A 19,022-nucleotide genomic window follows, 5' to 3' on the forward strand; every position below is an offset into this window, starting at 1 on the left:
ACCAGGACTAATAGTTGTAAGTCTTAGTGAAGGCCATGAAGAGAAATGTAGATACATGATGGATGTATCCTCCCTAATTGAGAGGGAGAGATAGAAACAACATTCTTGTCTTCACTTTGGAAGAAATAATGGAGGATTGGGTAATCATCTGGCATCTGATGCTCTTTGAGGATGTGTAGGGCATCCAAGACAAGAGTAGGCAAGAGGACCGATACTCTTTGAGGTTTGGGAACCCAAGATAAGAATATTCCTAGAATGTCATACTCAGTGAACACCTGGGTGGGTATGTACCTTGAGAGACAATGATGAAGTTTTCTATAGTCATTGGCCTTGCCAGCATTGTAGCTCATGGTCTCGTGGAGAGATGGATATGTTAGTTAAGGCCTTGCACTGTGACAACTCTAGTTGATATGATGTTATATAGATCGGATTATCAATCTGATTCTTCTTATGAGAAATTATTCAGATTGAGAATGACCAAGTACCATTATGAATACCTCCCTAGTTAAGAGGAAGTGTTGAAGAAAGTGTAACTAGGTTTGGTCTTCATAATGACATGTAATTATGGCATATGTAAATGATATAATAAAGAGAACAAAATTATTTTTTATATGTCTTGCTGCATGGGTTTCATGAGAAAGAAGTTTATTTAGTAGTGGCTCCCATTGAGAGCCTTAGGATTTATTATTAAGTGAAATAATCAAAGTAATGTATGAAGAGCTCTTATTGAGCATATATAAAATGTATATGAGTCAACCTAGTGTCTAGATCAGCCCTCCAAGACAAGCACAATCCTCTTGGAGAAGTCAACCAACAAAATGATGTAAAAGTAGTCATGTTGGCCTTAGAATGTATATAAATATCAAGTCAGCTAACATATGGAGACACATCCTTTCAATGGACATGTTGGCTCAAATATAGGGACAAACAACTATATAAAGGAGCCAATGCCTCACATTTTCACAGTGATATCTTCGCATACATATCTAAAATCTAGGACAAGAAAAGTGGTACAAGAATCCCATGTGAAGACAATAGTTCAGTGTTTCAGATGGAGAAGGATACCTATGATTTTTGGATGGTACAGAAGGTGAAAATCTCGGATGAAGTACAATGGATCTGTGTTTCTTGGATGGTCATCATGATCATTGTCTTGGTATAAATAGTCTCGACATAATTGGTGATGAAGATATTGGTGCAAGGAACTCTCAGTCATACACACTTGACATTTCTCTCTAGACTTAGGTACAATATCGACATGATTGTGACCCAACTGTTATACACTCTCAGCATACCAATTACAATCATGATCCATATATCAGTGCAACTCTCATGCAATATATAGACCTCGTTGACATAGTGATGATCTTAGTAAGAGTGCAACAACTATCTAAGTGAAGATGGAGTTACGGTGCAAGAGTAATGATCTCATTGTTATGATGAATACAATGAAGGTGCAGTAATGATGACCTTGGTGAAGCAATAGTAATGATGATGATCTCAGCAGTGAAGAAGAAGAGGATTAGTGTCTTGGTCTTGGAGTGGCCTAATAAGTCAAGGGTCATGGTCCTGGTATTTGTTAATTGGAATCTATATAAGAAGAATTTTGTGCTGGTTTTCCTCTCAAAGAGAGAGGTTTTGGCCCTGACAAAAAGCCAACATCTTGTGTTCTTGTCTCTTTTGTTTTTGGTAGCTATTTGATGAACTAAAATGATACACTCTAATAATATCAAGACAAGATCGTGCTAATAAGAAAAAGATAAAAATGCCTCACAAATAGTTATCATACTAGAAGAATCTCATTAATCTTGATTGCCCTAGATTCTTCAACACGTAAACATGTGTGTCCCTACTATTTATTTCAAAGCCTTCCGATTGTTCAATATATACTTCTTCATCAATGGTTCCATTCAGAAATGTTGTTTTTACATCCATTTGATGGATTTACCATCCCATAGTAACAACTAGTGAAACCAAAGATCTTATAGTAGTATACCTGGAAGTAGGTGCAAAGGTTTCTTCATTTTTTATTCCTTCCTTTTGAGAGAAACCCCTTGCAACGAATCTTGCTTTGTATTTTTCTATGCTTCCATCAATGACATGTTTGATCTTATAAATCCATTTGGAGGTGAAAACTATTTTTTCACTTAGTCTAGGAACAATTTCCCAAACTGCATTCTTCATGATGGATTGGTATTCTTCTTGCATTGCCTTCTTCCATACTTCTTGATGAGCAACTTCTTCAAATATAGTGGGTTCAACTTCTATCAATTTTGTCATGTATGTTGCATACCCTAGATATATCTTTGGTCTTTTACTTTCTCTAAAGGTTCCTTTTGTTGCTCCATGTCCTTCGACATCTTTGAGTGTAGCTTCTAACCAAATTGGCCTCTTCCTTGTTTCAGGAATGATTATAGGTTGAACAAGCTCGCTTGGTCCTTCATCTTCTTCTTCTATATTTGTAGTGGCCTTCTCATGAAGCTCTTCTTCTTAAAATAATGGCACATCTTCTTCGTCATAATCAATCAGTATATCCTTGGACCTTGGATCTTTTGTAGGCATTATTTTCATCAAATATAACATCCCTGCTAACTTCAATTTGTCTATTTTCCTTGATGTATATTCTATAAGCTTTTGATGGGAGACTATATCCAACGAATATTCCCTTTATGCTTGTAGAGTCCAACTTCTTTCACTTGTCTTTTGGGACATGGGTATATGTCAGACATCCAAAGATTCAGAGGTGATCCACACTTGGATTCTTTCCTATGAATGCTTCCTCTGGTGTCATGTGATCAAGGATTCTATGAGGACTTTTATTTTGTATGTATATTGTTGTCATTGCTACTTCTCCTCATAGAAATTTTGGTAGATCTTGATCAAATATCATATTCCTTATGCATTCTTCAATGGTTCTATTCTTTCTTTCTATAGCTCCATTCTGTTCGGGGTTATACGGAACAATGAGCTCTTTCTTAATACATGCTTCTTTACAATATGCAATCAACTCTTTTGAAATGTATTCCCCTTCATTGTCAGGTCTGAATGTTTTTATCTTTCTACCAGTTGATGTCTCCACTTCGGATCTAAATTATTTGAGCTTCTCAAGTAATTCATCTTTTGTCTTAAGAAGATAGAGCCATGGCTTTCTAGAATGATCATCAATGAAGGTTGCATAATAAATATGGCCTCCAAGAGATTTTTTAGACATTGTACCACACACATTAGAATGAATGAGGTCTAATATTTCCTTAGATCTTGTATCACTACTTGTAAAAGGTTTCCAAGTAATATTTCCCAACGCACATCCCTTACACACTCCTTCATCATCTTCCTTGATGTTGGGGATTCCCTTTACCACTTGACTAAGTGATGATATTATCTTATAATGAATATTCCCATATCTTCCATGACATAGTTCAATAGGATTGACCTGCATGTGAACTAGGGCTTGAGGAGATGGTTTGATGACTCTATATAAACTTCCTTCATGAATTCCAATAACTTTTTCCCTTTCGATACTTGAGTCTTTTCCCCAAACCAAAAGCTTTACATCTACAAATGAAACCCTTTCTCCTTTATCATCTAAACAAGAAATGGAAAGTAATTTTTTTCCAAACCTGGAAAATAGAGTATGTTGTTTACATGCAACTTTGCTCCACTTTCCAACTTTAGTGATGTAGATCCAAGGCCCTTGACTGCATAACTATTGTTGTCTCCTAGCTCCACTGCATGTGATGATGGTTCCCCTGATAGAGTTTGTAGATGTCCACTTTCTCCCGTCATGTGTCTTGAGGATCCACTATCAATGATCCATGCATTTTCATCGCTAAGTGTACTTGCAAGTGTAGCCAATAATCCTTCTCTCTTGACCTTCCTAGATAGATTGTAGAAGATCATTTCAATCCAACTTCTTGCAATTTTCATAATATTGAATCCCATCTTCAAGTGGCTTGCCATAGAGGAAGTAACCTTTTCTTCCAAAACTGCTTTTCCTTTCTTCAAGTAATAGCCAACAAAGTGATCTCCAACCTTCTTTAACCTTAGCTCTGATACCATGTTGAGAAATCAAGGCTTGTAGAAATTAGGGTTTGATTCTTCTTTCTTGATAATTACTTGTGAATTATGTTAGCTTCTTTTACTTATTTATTAGTTAATCTTTCATCAAGCAATTGCCAAATTATGTGTGTATGAAGATCACAGGAACAAAAGACACAAGATGTAGGCACTCAGCCAAGGAAAAATCCCTATCTAGGGGAAAACCTAGTCAAACTCTTCCACTAATAACTTCATATCAAGATAAGACTCCAAGATCTAGACAAAGACCTCCTCCAACCACCAAGTCAACCCTTCCTTCTTGTAGATGCCCTTTCTTCAGCCTTCCAAGTGTCAGCGCTTCAAGGTGCAGCTTCAGATCATAATTTCGGCCCCCAACAACATATTTTCGGGCCCCAAATTTATAACTTTGAGAATTTCGAACCCAACTTCAGCCCAGTATCTTCGCACGTTCAAGAGAAAGCTAGCCCAAAAACTTGATTTTCTTCTTCCCAACTTCTCCCCTTTTCTAGCAACTTCACACTCTTTTCCAACTACTCCTTCTTAGAGATCAAACTTGTTGATGATGTTCTCCAAATGAAGCGAAGTTGCTAAATAAATAGCCTTCTTGTGAGTTCGAAGTGCCCTAATCTAGGCCGACTTGTTGAGGGTAGGGCTGACTTAGTGTGGAGGTGACAAATGACTATTTTGACTCAAAAATAAATCTTTTTACATGGAACAAAAACCCAATAAGGCTCTAATAAATATGATAATGACTTTAATGAATCATGGCAAGCCTTAGAAGTTTTCAATGGAGACTTTTTATTGACCCAAGCATGAAACCCATGCCTTAATAAGTCAATTACATCAATAATAAAATTCCTTTTGATAAGCACAATTATGAAGACAAAAACTAGTTATTTTCTTCAACAAGAAAAAACATAAAGATATGTATATATATATATGAACCACAACAAAATATTTCTATGTGCAAAGAGAAGAAGTAATTATATATATATATATATATATATATATATATATATATATATATATATATATATATATATATATATATGGACAACTTAATCCATAAATAAAATATTTCAATGCTCATCTTAACTAAATTATGTCAACGTCAACAACTTAGCTATTAGATATGGTTTAAAATAACAATAAAAAAATAAAAAATAAATATTTCTACATAATTGGAAATAAATTCTTATTGTTATAGCATCTCAAGTATCATTATTTTACATAAATTAATTTTTAAATGGGACAAATATTTGTTGGAATTGCATGTTTGAGCTATTTTATTCTATATATTCAAGAGATTTTCAAAGGGTTGAATCTATTTATAAAAACATAAAACTAAAACATTATTACAAAATTACACTTAAATATTAGTTCTTATCCTTGCAATCTTCATCTTCTTCTTAGTAAGAAGAAAATGAACATTGCAAGGATAAGAACTAATTCTCATGCGTTTTGAAGTGAAACTAAGCATTGGTCTATTCCCAAGACACTATGGGATAGTTGAAGATGAAAAACGCTTTCTCTTAAATTGACGGGCTCATTTTGGACACCTAATCCTCAATGGGTTAGTGTGGAAGCCGAATAGACAAAAGGTGTCCAAGAGACCTTGGGATGTGGAACCCAACGGTCACAATATGTACTATAAATGTATATCACCTCTTAATAAAAATGTATTCTCATGTTTTATCTTTCATATTATGTTGTTGCCCATGTGTGTTTAACATGGTATCAGAGCAAGCGTATTCTTGCCCTGCATAATTTCTTTGAGCCATTTGTTTTATGGTCTTTATAAGCTGGTCCTATTTTTAGTATTACTGCCTTTGTAACTCCATTTTCTGCCTATTTTCCTATTCTACCCATATTTCAGAACTGACACCCCTAACCTGGTATTTTTTCTGGGCTCTCTGCCTTGAACGCTGAACACTGTATGGTGCCTCCATGCAGGAATACACATTGAATGTGTTATTCATTTGAATGCTGCTCCAAGTTTATTTGAACGCTACTCCATTATTATGTATGTGTTGTCCATATTCATTTAAACATTTACACTGCCTTGAATGCCTCTCCTCCCAGGCTGCGCTGCTCACCTCTACCATATGACTGTGTTTAATACATTTTCATACCAGTTTCAGAGCATCTGTCAGAACAGAGCATTGTATGCATAATGCATCAATATTCCCTTCATTGTAAGTTACTCCTCTCTGCCTCAGAAATGCCTGTTGGGTACTTGATTGTGTTGTAAGGTTTGTTCATATTCTTCTTTCACTGTAATGTATTCCTGACTACGACCTCTGCGCATTCCTGAATTTGTAACGCTGCTCTGTTGATTGAGTTGAACGCTGGTCCGACCTTCTTGGACACATTTGATATCATACTACATTTCCATTTTCAGTGATGCCTGCGTCGTTTTCTGTGAGATGAGAATTGTTCATCCTTCCCTTCATCCTCCGGGTATCCAAGATTTTCACCACACAATGTAGAAATTTGCTTCTCATATGCTTTCTTCACTTCAAACAATTGACGTTCCAGGGAATTAATTCTCCATCGCTGCTCTTCCAATGCATATTCCATAGTTTGAATTATCGATCGCTTCTTCCCTACTATCTCTGATACTTGTTATTGCATTGAAGTCTAGTAACGAAGCTCCTTCTCCATGAAAACTAGTCAATGTCTCTGCCATCTTTAGTATTTTTAAAGTTGAACCTGTGTCACATTTTTGCGCTCTTATACATTTGTCAAACTCTCTCTGCACATTGGCCACTGTTCCAAAGCTGAGCCCTTTCCAATTTTGGAGTTACGTTGCTCTCTGTCATGGTTACAGGCCTGCAGCTACAAGAATTTTTTCACAAGCTTTGCGACACTCATTCTTACAACAATATTTCATTTCTATAGAATGAGGAGGAACGTAGATATGGAGTGGAAAATTGCATTGGAGGAACACGAATAGATTCAACGCACTGTATGCAGAGGACTAAAAAAAAAAATGGTTACACATGCATTAAATTGAGTGTGGTATGCTAGCAACTAAAGGCTGATATAAATTGAAGAGCCGTGAGCAGAAGATTCCGTTTTACAATATCCATTCATTCCATTCCATGACCTATCATTTTTCCGCCTCGCCGGACCCATGCAAACCACCTCAAATATAAAAAGCTCGCCGAATCCGCTCACATACCTAAGTGCCATTCAATGTCTAGCTCAGTATTGCGATAAGAAGTTGTCAAAATTTAGTGTTGAGCCTCAAGTTTCTGGGCTGTCCAACTCGCGCATTGCCACGCCCCTTACGAGGAACAATAATTTCATTTGGCAGTGTTGACGTGAAGACCTCCGCACGGAAGTTTAATGACCTAAGGATTTGTGAGGGAAAATTGAGATTGTGTGTGGTACTTGGAGGAGCTCAAACATAGTTACAGTCAAGACATATCCTTTCCTAGCTAAGCGTGAGGCTAAATATATTATTCAATTGAGCTCGAGTCTTTATTTTCTTGCTGGTCGTGGGTTCTGAAGGTTACAATAATGGGCGACAAGTCACTCTTAAATACTTTTTCATTGTTGTAGATTCATTCTGGGCTACTTGCTACCCCAAATACTAGTTTGCATTGAATAGAAAGAGGACAAGTTACCTAATATATTGCTGCTGGTTGGTCTGTTGGTATTCTGGGTCAATTTCTGCCATACCAAAATGAGTTTGTCTCAGTTTGGATGCCATTTAGAGGTTGTTTGTGTGGCTGTATATTCTTTTCACTAGCTGATACTGAAGTGTTGATATACGTTGAAGAGGTAGCCAAAAATATGCCAGTAACTTACTCAAATATGGTATCTCCAATGTTGAAGCGAACTGTGAGTTAATGCCATCATAGACAGTGCATACATATATCAGATTTTGTTTGTGTACTAGCTCTCCCCTTTATCTATTAAAATAGTTAAATGGCTGCTAGCATCTACAACATCATTGTGTAAATTCTGAACATGTATTTCAGTGAAGAGTGAAGAAGTTTGTGGTTGCTACACTTGTTATTAGTATTATTTATGCTTGTTGGATCTAAAGTTGATATCAAATTAATATTTTGAAGTTCTTCCACAAGTATTTGTCCTAGCATATTATGTATTTACATGAGCCAACAACAAGGAATGCACCTACAGCATTTGATACACAAACTGTTTGTTAAAATACTACAATGGACCAAACCATACAAACTCAGGACTCTTTGTGGTTTTCTCTTAGTTATTCCGGTTGGGTTTCTTACAGTGGACTATTGTTTTCTTTGAAGAAAGTGGCCAGATCAAAGAATATTTGTTCGTACCCTAGTCAAAGCATTTATATATGAGCATTCAAGTCCTGTCCATGACATGGTGCTATAGTTGTTGAAGTTTTGATAGCCATCATTTCTGCTTTGAAAGTGAAGGAGTATTTGAAGGATCCAAGCAAGTTTGCAATTGTTGCTGCCCCAATTGTGGCATTGTATTTAAAACTCACTATAGTTTTTGTCTACATATATATGCATTGATTCCTTGATTTGACTACTGCATAAGAGTTTGGTGGGCTGTATAAAGGTTGTGATTGTTTTGACAAATAAAAGTAATCTTTTGTGGAGAAAAGTTTAGTCGGTTGTATTGTCAGAACATAGTGTTGGTCATGAGTAAACTCTTATTTTATATGGATTATAATTAGTGCTCGCTGGTTGCACACTAATCATTTGTTGCACATTTATAAAGGGTATTGATGTGTATTGTGAGTGGGTATTACTTTTCTACATTGAGTAGTAGTTGTGATCAGTTTTTAAGGTGTAATTCTGACATTGAAGAAAAAAAAATGACCAGAATCAATGAAGTATTAGAGTTCCTCAAAACTCCGATATTGTCTACTAATCATGATACATTAAAAATCAACAAATTTTCTCTCACAGACATTCAGGTCTGTCTACAAAATGCATAAGAGAAGATTGATTTTTTGCAGCTCGAATCTCAGTTACAGCAAGAAGAATTAAAATAGAGGAGTCATCATTCTGACCCTGTTTTTGTTCAGAACAATGAAACAGACTCCCATAAACAGAATGATAATATTGTTGAAGTTCATTTAGATCCAGTGTCCAATAAAGTAGCAGTTGTACATGCAGATGTAGAAACTCAGTCTGCACTTCCCAAGCCCATCATCAAACCTTGGGAACAACTTGTCCACAACAAACACAGTACTGGTCTCGGATATGACAAGGAATCGTCCTTTCATATTCCAGACTACTCAAAGCCCATTCAGTTTCAGAGTGCTGGATTCCTTCATGACAGTTCACCTCTAGCTATTCCAGATTCTACTCCTCTTCCATAGCAACAACAGCAGATTGTGAAATGCCAACACTGTGACCGAATTGGCCATTTGAAAGATCAATGTTTTGATCTTCATCCATTTAAGCACTGTCATAAAACCACCCATTCTTCACATAGATGCTTCAGAAACAAACGTCCTGCAAGAACAAAGATTCATCTTGGATGGATCGCTTCTTGGCAATGGGCATCAACAACCAAGAAGTATTCCAATCACATGTCAGAACTTGTTCCAGAGTATTGAATAGTCTTGCAGTTGAGTTTTCTCTATCATCTCACCTTGTATCTGACAGGGGGGGAAATGATGGTCATATACAAGCTTCAAAGCCACATCAAGTGAGCCTAAGCCACAACCTGCCACACCAGTTTCAGAGTTGTAGCCAGAAACAAAGATGCCCTTGAGCATGCCTTCAGTTGGTAATCTGGGACACTTCCTCTAGCAAAAGACTTCAGCTTCTTGCCAGTTTCGGAAGAATTCCAGGAATAGAGTTGGGGACACTTCTTCTAGCAGAAGACTTCATCTTCTTGCCAGATTTGGAAGAGTTCCAGGAATTGCATTAAGAATTCCAGAGTTGTTGGTCATCCTTAAACCATCACAAGTTGAGACTTCCCTTTTTAGGTTGAAGTTCTCCCTTTTATGCGGGGTGAGACCTCCTTTTCATGGTTGAAGGTTTCCCTCTTCAAAATAGTAGGAGCACTTCCTCTAGCAGAAGACTTCAGCTTCTTGCCAGTTTTGGAAGAGTTCCAGGAACTGCACTAAGCGTTCCAGTGTTGATGGTCATCCTTAAACACCACCTTTTATACCAACATTTCAGAGAGCACATACAACCTAGTGCTGCCATGTATTTTTGCACATTTTGTATTACAACTCTCTTCTTGGACTCATACATAACCCTTCGGATTAAGGGGGGGAATGTTGGAAACCTAATCCTCAATGGGTTAGTGTGGAAACTGAGACAAAAGGAGTCTAAGAGACCTTGGAATGTGGAACCCAACGATCACAATATGTACTATAAATGTATATCACTTGTTAATAAAAATGTATTCTCATGTCTTATCTTTCAGATTATGTTGCTGCCCATGTGTGTTTAACATCGCAATTCTCATTTCCAAAACTTTTGCCACACTTCCAAACTTCTTGACTTATTAAATCAATAAAACTATAATGATCTTGGAGTGCTTCTCTCTCTTCTTTTTTATCATAAACATAAAATATTAAAAAGTCTTAATTAATCTTTTACTTTAATCATCATATATATATATATATATAAGCATTGAGTTGTAGCTAAATTAATTGTTTCCACTATATTTCTAAAAGATAGTTAAAATATGATATATAAAAGATATCTTTTATAAATAATAATAGGTTAATTAAATACAAATATAAATATTTAAATACCCCATACATACTTAAGAAAAAATTGATATAAACACATACTATTAAAAATATTTGATATAAACACATAGCTTATGTGATCCATAATGAATTAAGCAAAGTCTTTCCATAGAAATCACATAATTGAAAAGTGTTTCGAACCAACAAATGTGGTTGATCATTAGGTCCTTTTTAAACTTGGAAACCCTTACACCAAAGTTCAAAGTGATGAACTTTAATAGCAGTGACCCTTCAGTGTTTCTGTATTCAAGCTTCTGTGATCCCTAATGAATTAAGCAAAGTCTTTCAGTAGAAATCACATATGAAATTTTTGGCCAATGGTTTCAAACCAACAATTGTGGTTTTGATGATGAACCACACTTGTTGGTTCAAAAAGCTTTGGCCAAAAATTTCTGAATATGTGATTTCCACTAAAAGACTTTGCTTAATAAACACATACTATTAAAAAATTGTAACATATTAAAATTAGATAACATTATAAACTACTTTAAAAACATTTCTCTTATATGATATCTATCTATAAACTTTACCTGATAAACACATACACTTTACTTAATAAACCCATACTATTAAAAATTTGTAATATATTGAAATTAGACAACAATATGACCTAACGGCACTTTGAAGTTCGTCTGGGTACTCGCTCCTGACACTAATATATTGTCTCATATGCAGATGGGGCTGTATGCAGAGAATTTTATCATGCCTATACCTAATGTTGCATGCTTCAAAATTTCATCAGAAGATTTAATTTATTCCTTGCAGACCAGCTAATAATCCACAAAGACATTCAATCCTCCCAACATTTTACTGACAGAAAATTTCAGGGCCAAAGTAGCGGACTTCGGCTTATCCCACCTTTCTCCAGAAAATAGTGGCACAACTCATGTTTCTAGACAAGTGAAAGGAACAGCAGGTTATTTAGATCTGAAGTATCTGAAGACCAACCAACTCACAGACAAAAGTGATGTTTATTCATTCAGGGTATTGATGGTTGAGATGATTACTGGAAGGCGGACATTAGAGCTTGAAAGGGAGCACAGAGAGCGGATTACTATACGATGGGTAAGCCAAAATAATTTCCGGAGAACAGTTTACTTAATTTTTGCAGCATTCACAATATGCATCGTGTTGGATCAGGTGCACATCAAACTGAATTAAACACACAGCAGAAATAAACACACAGCTTTTAACGTGGTTCACCCAACCAATCTGGGCTACGTCCACCAAACATAGGCATCAAGAGTTTTATTATTTAAATTGAAGATTACATCATGAAATCCTCACACTCTCTCTTAGGAAATCATCCGAATGACTGTCTGTTAAATAGCACAAAGAATCTAACAGCCTCATAACTCCCTCACATCAAATATAGGAGGCATTAACTCCCTCCCAATAGCCTGGAGCTAATCTAGGAACTAAATCCCTATTGTTGTCATCCTCCAGAGATTTTTGCCTATTTGACTCAAACAGAAAATCTCAACAATCTCCACCTTGACAACAATTCGCCTGATGCCCTGTTATTATTATTTTATCTTTTCTGCAAGCCAAGAGAAGCCAAACACCAGCGTAGCTTCTCCAACAAAACTAGTTTCGTGAACATATCTGCACAGTTCTCCTTTGTATGCACTTTTTCAAGAGAAACTCCCCTTTCAGTGATAACCTGTCTTACAAAATGATATTTGATTGGAATATGCTTTGACTTACTATGATAGGCCGGATTCTTAGCCAAATGTATTGCACTTTGACTGTCACAAAGTAACCTGATGTTGTCTTGTAACCTACCAAACTCACCAAGCAAACCTTTCAACCAAACCGCCTCTTTGCAAGCATGAGAAGCAGCAATGTATTCTGCTTTAGTAGTGGATAAAGCAACAATATTTTGTAGCTTTGACATCCAACTTATAGCTCCACCTGCAAGAGTAAAGACGTACCCTGAAGTTGATCTTCTCTTATCTAGATCACCTGCAAAATCGGAGTCAACATATCCGCAAAAAAATTCACTACTCTTATTGTAAGAAATACAATAACTACTTGTGCCTCTCAAGTATCGAAGCACCCATTTCACTGCTGACCAGTGTTCTTTACCCGGATTTGCCATGTACCTGCTGACAACCCCAACTGCATGAGAAATATCTGGTCACGTACACACCATCGCATACATCAAACATCCTACTACATTGGCATAAGGAATTCGAGACATATAATCCTTTTCTTCATCAGTATTAGGACATAAACTCGAAGAAAGCTTAAAATGGGAAGCTAAAGGGATCGTCACAGGCTTCACATTGTTCATACCAAACCTCAAAAGTATTTTCTCAACATACTTCTATTGTGATAGCCAGAGCTTACCATTACTCCTGTCTCTGAAAATCTCCATGCCCAAAATCTGTCTTGCGGCTCCTAGATCTTTCATATCAAACGTCCTTGCCATCTGAGTCTTCAACCTGTTGATTTCTTCAATTCTTTTGCTTGCTAAAAGCATATCATCAACATATAACACTAAGATAATGAACATGCCATTATTCCACTGTTTGAAATAAACACAATGATCATATTCACTTCTAACATATTTCTGACTCAACATGAAAGAATCAAACTTCTTATACCACTGCCGAGGTGACTGCTTCAGGCCATATAAAGACTTCTTGAGCCTGCAGACAAATTTCGCATTGCGATGCTGAACAAACCCTTCCGGTTGTTCCATATATATTTCCTCATCTAAATCACCATGTAGAAATGCAGTCTTAACATCTAACTGCTGCAACTCCAAATCAAACAAAGCCACTAATGCTAACACAATTCTAATTGAAACAATTTTAACCACTGGTGAAAATATCTCATGAAAGTCTATACCAGCTTTCTGAGAAAACCCTTTTGCAACCAATCTCGCTTTGTACCTGTCTTCCGTATCATTCACACCTCGTTTTAGCTTGAAGACCCATTTACACCCCACAGTTTTTCTGCCTTTCGGAAGCTCCACCAGATCCCATGTGCCGTTTTTACTCAAGGCCATCATTTCTTCCTTCATGGCTGCTTTCCATTTGTCACTATTTGAACTTTCTACAGCTTCCTGATAACACAAAGGTTCATCATCATTAGCGATCAAAGCAACTGAATCATCATACCTTCTCGGACGGCGTTTGATCCTTGTAGATCTCCTTAAGAATGTTTCTGGTGCTTCCACAACTGACTGTCTATCAACTGTAGGAATTTCTTCATGATCGCCATCTGAGACCTGTTCATGTCCTCCATCTAAACCCTGTTCATAATCTGATTCTGAAACCTGTTCATGATTAGAATCTGAACTATGGTCATTATGACTATCATTAGAAATGTTGTCAAACTGAATATGCTGGAAATCAGATACATCATCCTGTTTCAATCTTCTATCTACATCTAACTGTACAAGAGAGGATTCATTAAACTTTACATCTCTGTTGATGATGATTTTGCGGGTAGTAGGATCCCACAATCTAAATCCCTTTGTTCCATCACCATACCCAACAAAGATATACCTTTTAGACTTTGGATCTAATTTAGTTCGCTGATGTTTAGGCACTAGAGCATATGCATCACAACCAAACACTCTGAGTTTAGAATAGTCACAAGGGTGTCCTATCCATACCTCTTGCGGAACCCTGCAGTCTATTGCCGTTGATGGAGATCGGTTTATCACATAACAAGCAGTTGCCACTGCTTCCGTCCACAACTCCTTCGGCAACCCGGCGTTACTCAGCATACACCTTGCTCTCTCTAGAAGAGTCATGTTCATGCGTTTAGCAACTCCATTCTGCTGAGTATAAACCATGGTCTTATGTCTCTCGATCCCTGCATCCTTGCAATAGCTGTCAAACTCCTTGGAGGAAAACTCACCACCATTGTCAGTTCTTAAACATTTTATTGTTCTACCAGTGCTGTTTTCTACCAATGCTCTATACTGCTTGAAAACTGTAAAAACATCAGACTTCCGTTTCAACATGTAGACCCATACTTTCCGAGAAAAGTCATCAATGAATGATACAAAATAAGATGAGCCACCATATGACGCTGTAGGAGCTGGACCCCACACATCTGAATGGATATAATCAAGTAAGCCTTTACTAGTATGTTTGCCTGTTTTAAACTTTTGTTTACTTTGTTTACCAAACAGACAATGTTTACAGAAATCCAATTTTCCAGATCTTAGATTAGGAAGTAACTTTCGGTCAGCCAAAATTTTCAATCCTCTTTCACTCGTATGCCCCAATCTTTGATGCCATAAGTGAATGGAACTACTGTCATGCTCAGACACAGACACATGATCTGACCCAGTTCTACCTTCTAACTGAAATAGATTTCCTACTTTCTTAGCCTTCATCACTAGTAAGATACCTTTATAGATTTTCATAACTCCACCTTGAATTACAGTTTTATATCCATTTGAATCAAGTGCTCCTAATGAAATCAAATTTTTCCGTAAATCTGATACATGCCTCACATCAGTTAATATTCTAGTTGTCCCATCAAACATTTGTAGTTGTATGCTCCCAATACCAACAATATTACATGTTACATCATTACCCATGTACATAACACCATCATTAATTGATTTATATTCCTTAAACCATTCTTTATGGATACACATGTGGTTTGATGCCCCAGAATCTAACAACCAATGTTGACCATGATTTGTCATATTAACTCACAATACTTCATCACTCATACCTGAACCAGATACTGAACCTGTATCTGTGGTGTTGGCTTCCTTCTTTTCTGTCGAAGAGCCTTCTTTAGCAGCCTGCTTTCGCTTCCAACAATCCTTTTTCAGATGTCCAGCCTTGCCACAATGCCAACACTTCACCTTTGGCTTCTTTCCTTTGGATTTTGAGCGAGAGTCACTATGCTTCCCCCCGGAGTGTCTCTCTCGTGAGTGACCTCTGGCCATCATTACCTCTGATGTAGAGGTGTCTGCATTCGACCTCTTCCTCGTCTCCTCAGCCAACAAGGCTCCAACAACATCGTCAAATTCAAGAATTTCTGATGTACTAAACTTTTCAATTTCAAACCGGGCACTTTGAGTTTTCGCCATTTGTATTAACAAAAAAACACAGTAATCTCCAAATATCCAACCAGCAATTTTAAAACAAAATTGTCTATCCCTTTGCTTTTACATAACAAAGAAAACTGCCTATGCCTGTGTACTTCTGCTTTTTTTTTTTTTTTTTTTAAACTGCCTTTTCCACTTAAAAAATAAACTTTGTTTGTACTTGTGCAAATTAAAAAAAACTTTCTTTGTACTTGTGCAAATTCGACACCAGAGCCAGCATGAGAGTAGAGGCTATATCAAAAGTCCCTGGATTTTATCGACACAAGCATTTTGAATGAAAAATAAAATCAAAATAATTTTTTTTTCAACCCCATAGCACGGAACCATCTTCTCCCCACCCCGTCAAATTCAAGTTCCATATTTTCAAGAAATTATATATTTTATCCCTACGACAGAGATAAGAGTACACGCAATTTAATAAACATACCAGGTATCTGAATTGACTGTAATTGGCATCAGCGCAGCACCAGCACACTCCGCTATGTCCCTTTTTCGGCTCACATTTAATCTTCAGTACACATTGAGGATACCAGCTAGCATCACATTCCATTTCCCAAGTTGCAGTTGTCCATGGCAAATCAAATGAGAATGACCAGCGTCTACTTTTTCCTCTGCGTTTTAACTTACTCTCATACGTTGTCAACGAAGCAAATGCCACCGCATACGATGTAACACATCAATAGTGCAAATCAAATGAGAATGTCCTGCATCTACTTTCTCCTCACCAGCAATTGTTTGCTCCAGCAGCCAAAGGGAGTATGCGCATCTCCACACAGGTCCATGCAGGCAGCAATCTCCACGCAGGTCAACGCCTATACGCAGGTCCACGGAGGCAGCAATTGTAAACACGCAGGCAACAATTGTTTAATCCACGCAGCCATCAATTGCACGCACACAGCAGTAATACACCCACGCAGCAGTGAAAACCAAAAAACCACGCTGTTCTTTCACATATATCCGAGCTGTTGGTATAACAATTTCACGCCGGTTTGCAATTATATATATAACCACGCATTCAAACATATCTCAACGTTGTTTCATATCAATTACCATCACGTTGTTTTATATCAATTACCATCACGCTGTTTTTTTTTTTTTTTTTTTTTTTAAAACAATATCCGACCACAGCAAAATCTGCACCAGCAACTCCAACTTGCTCTGATACCAATTGTTGGATCAGGTGCACAGCAAACTGAATTAAACACACAGCAGAAATAAACACACAGCTTTTAACGTGGTTCACCCAACCAATCTGGGCTACGTCCACCAAACACAATCAGGGTGCACAGCAAATTGAATTAAACACACAGCAGAAATAAACACACAGCTTTTAACGTGGTTCACCCAACCAATCTGGGCTACGTCCACCAAACATAGGCATCACGAGTTTTATTATTTAAATTGGAGATTACATCATGAAATCCTCACACTCTCTCTTAGCAAATCATCCCAATGACTGTCTGTTAAATAGCACAAAGAATCTAACAGACTCATAACTCCCTGACATCAAATATAGGAGGGCATTAACTCCCTCCCAACAGCCTGGAGCTAATCTAGGAACTAAATCCCTATTGTTGTCATCCTCCAGAGATTTTTGCCTATTTGACTCAAACAGAAAATCTCAACACATCGAAGTGGACAATCTGTTGCAGTTTTTGTAAGGATTCCTTAATTTTTCCTTGCAGAGAAGAGTATGTGTAAAAAGGGAGAACAAAAGGCTTGGTATTAATCTTTAAGTTTTTCTGACAAAAATTGCGATCCACAGTAACTGACATTGAATTGCAGGAATAAATGAATTTCCTTGAACTTGACATTTCATTGAAGAAATCACAGTTCATATCCTCACATAATTTTCCATTTTCTTTATAGAAGAACGACATAATTTGTATAAATTTAACAATGAATTCTAGCATTTGAGTAAATTATTCCAAGATTGGATGAATTGAACAATTTTTTGAATCAGCTCTGGTTTTCGGCTGCAGCAGCTGCAGGTGATGAGAAATAGAACATTAGAAGCCATTCTAACATTTTGAATTGCGGATTTTCCTGTCTTGTAAAAAAATCAAAATGAACTGCGGTCCATGCCTTGAATAGTTCAGAACTATTATCGCTGGCTCTGCTGTTTGAAATTAAAAAGCATTGCAGTTTGAAGAAATGGTTTAAATAACATTTTTTATTTATATGTTTTCAGAGTTAGTAGCTTTGTTTGAATGGATAGAATGCAGGCTTTTAAAAGATTCGTGTAAACGCTCTAATTTTCTACTGCAGTGTCTGTAGCCTGTCATTAACTGCCCGTGGCGAAGAACTAAATTTCCTAACAGGCTTCCATAAAATTCCAGATTTTAAAGCCTCATTCTATGCTGAGATTTGCAGAGCTGGAGCTCTTAAGAAATTTCGCAAATAATCTTGACCTTCCATTTTCAACTGTAAAAAGGAAAAATAAATTCCCGAGTAACCTTAACTTTCCTTTACGGATCTTCGAGTTTTTGGCGATGTTTCCATGGATTTCACGTTTCGCAAGTAATATTTGTGATATCTTATTTCTTAGTGGGGTTTTTCTGGTTTGTAATGATTTTAACCATAAATTTTCAGGTTCGTAACAGAATTCATGATCAGTCCTCTAAAACAGATTTTCAAGTTTCACACAATTTTGACCGTCTTCGCAGGCTTTAGAGATATTTCTGGCGGGAGATGCGATTCTGGCGTTGGATCCAAAGGTTACAGCAAGTGCAGCAGCACGTCTAGCGGTGGAAAGAGTTCTAGAACTGGCATTTCGATGCACTGCTCCTTCTAGACAAGACAGACGGAGCATGAAGGAAACTGCCAAAATGCTATGGAATCTCCGGAAGGATTACCGCGAGCTGGGGCCTTCACCTTCTGTACCTCCCCCTGAGTCCTGAGTCAGCGATCGTGGAAGAACTTACTGTTGACCTGGAGGATGTTCTTCAAAAGATTCAAGCTCTTCGTTTCTGAAGAGAAAGCAAAGGCAAGGTAAAGCTAAATGGATGTCTGCGTCCGAAATCTGAAGGGAAGAGAGAGTCCCGTTAACATGACTTGTTCTGTCAAGTATTGTGTTGTGGTTGCGTGTGTATTTTCTCTAATAAGAATTAATAAGATTCGAACTTATGTCCGCCGGGGTCACAGCCTGTA

Source organism: Pinus tabuliformis, chromosome 9 (genome assembly GCF_031772625.1).
Source record: "Pinus tabuliformis cultivar Carrire ecotype Pingquan chromosome 9, CPIR1, whole genome shotgun sequence".
Lineage (NCBI taxonomy): Eukaryota > Viridiplantae > Streptophyta > Pinopsida > Pinales > Pinaceae > Pinus > Pinus tabuliformis.